Raw genomic sequence first — 2,744 nt, 5'->3', positions numbered from 1 at the left:
CAAAATGATATGTTCTGTTTTGAAAATTAGTGGAATATATTATTTCTAAGAAAAAAAATTAAAAATAACATTTGGTATCTTTTGAAAAATAACATTATAAAATTTAAATGTAAATATAATATAATTTAATAAATAAAAATAAATATTTTTGAACCCTATATTTATGGTTTCATATCACTTGTTCCAATATATAATATCCATATTCAGTTTGTCGATCTTCAATAAATTGAAGTTTTCTGCTTCGTTGATCTTGGATAATTGTGACAATGTGTATGGATTTTATTTTAGTGGTCGTCGCACAACTAATCTACTTGTTGAATGGTATTGGTCAATCTACTGCGTGTTTCCATCTGATCACGTTTTATTACAAATCTTCATGATTAGCGTTGAATATTAACAATAATATATATTAAATTAACTTCGTGCACATCAATACATCCAATAGTTGTCCTGTGAATTAAAATGATTTTTTAAATTTAATTGTAATATAAATAATTTAAAATCATTTTACATTTAAGTTTTATAATAAAATATTATTAAACCATATATGATAATTTAAAGATTTAATTACTCATTTAATCTCTATAATTTCACCATTCTTTCTTATAAGTATAACGTACTGAAAAGTAATTTTTTTAATTCTTATAATTTATATTTTCTTCTTTTAGTTCTTTTAATTTGAAAGTGATATTTTTAGTTTTTAATTTATATTTTAATTCTTTTTTAGTCTATATAGTTTAAAACTAATTTTTTTAGTTCCTATATTTTATATTTTAATTTTTTTTAGTCCTTATCATCAAAATATGAGTAATCAATTACAATCAACTACAAAAATATTAACAAATAATTTGTAATAAAAAATAGTTAATAATTTATAATTAATCTGTAACTAATTATTTTTATATATTTTTTTATAATAAGAATTAAAAGATAATTAAAATAAAAATTATAAGAACTAAAAAAAGCAGATACAAACTATATAGGAACTAAAGAATAATTGAAATACAAACTATACGAACTAAAAAAATAACTTTTAAACTATATGAACTAAAAAATAATTAAAACGTAAATGACAAAGACTAAAAATATCACTTTCAAATTATAGGAACTAAAAAATACAAATCATAAAATTATAAGAATCAAATGAATAATTTAATTTAGTATAAAATAAAATAATGGTTTAAAATTCACAATATATATATATATATATTATAAAGGATGAAAACTAATAAATAGTTAATATTTCTTAATTGTGGTTATTTGGCTGCACTGAAAATGGATAAGATCTTTTTAATGTTTCTTCTTCTTCTTCTTTTTGACGTCCATAATAGGAATGCTTAGACCTTATAGATAATGCATAATAAAATAGAATTTAGTTTATGTATATTGTCAATAAATTTTTTTATAGATATATATTTAACAGCATATGATTATTTCACCATATCATCGTATTGATGACTTAATATAATGCGGTGATAAGATGAAATCCGATTAAATATTTATGTAAAAATATTTTATAATATCTATGCATAATTAATATTTTAATCAAAAAATATTTTTTACGCGTGCTTTTACTTTGCATGCACACATGTTAACATATGTGAAACCAATAATAGTTAACATAAATAATATTGATTTGTATTTCTTAATCAAATGGTTCAGAGATATGATTAATTCTTGGACATGATGAAACAAGTCGAGCCAACTCACTATCAATATGACGTGGTGAGATGTAGATCTTGGTCCGTCCCACCTAACCTGTTAGTCTGCTAGGTTAGAGGTAAGGCGGGACGAGTTGACATATTAGCTTGTAATATTAATTATTTATTTATAAGTAATAATTATATTAATACGTGAGACTACTAAAAAAAAGATAGGAAAAGTTTTTTAAGTATGATTTATGTTTAATTATTTTGTATTATTTAAAATTTTAAGATTAATTTTAGAATTTATGATTTTATATTGTGATTAGTTACTTGGTAGACTTATTATTATTAGTTATTATTGAAGATTATTAGTATTTTATGTGATTTAAATAGTTTGTGTAATTTAAAATTTTAAGACTAATTTGTCATTTTAAACACATTGTATTGTAAATTATTTTTTTAAGAGTTTTTGTTTATTTAAAAGGCAAGTCAGTCCACCTTTAAGCAGGATGACTCAACATGTTTAATCCGTCCCAGCGGCCAACTCGTTGCGTTCCATTTTTGGCGAGTCAGTGGCAAGACAAGCCAAAATGGCTTAAGACAACCCATTTTATCATCGCTATCAATTCCTGAGTGACCATGGGATATATAATAACCTGTGTTAAAAAACATGCTACCCATGCTAGACAATACAAATTATTTTATGATTGGTTTGATTTGTACAACAATACATTGGTTATTTGATAAACAAATTACTTGAATGAAGTTTGCATCTAAAAAAACGCTTACTAATTTACCCCATCCAAGGCTTTAAACCAAAGAAAGCAAATTGATTCATGCATGCAAATTGTATACTTAAATTATGTTATAGTATTAGACAAATTGTATGTCCTTTTAACAAACAAATTGATTCACCCACGTCGTATATCCAAATTATGTAATATTTCGATTTTAACAAATTTTTATATCAAAAATTGATTCATGTAATATGTTTGCTTTAAACTTAAATATCATATTCAACTTATTATTTTTTAAAATATTAGGATGTTATTTTAAATTTTTGTCTTTAGACTGAATGATATAATGTTATTTTATCTT

Source organism: Glycine soja, chromosome 15 (genome assembly GCF_004193775.1).
Source record: "Glycine soja cultivar W05 chromosome 15, ASM419377v2, whole genome shotgun sequence".
In the NCBI taxonomy this organism is placed as follows: Eukaryota; Viridiplantae; Streptophyta; class Magnoliopsida; order Fabales; family Fabaceae; genus Glycine; species Glycine soja.
The sequence above is the reverse complement of the archived record's forward strand: the minus strand, read 5'-3'. Positions refer to the sequence as shown.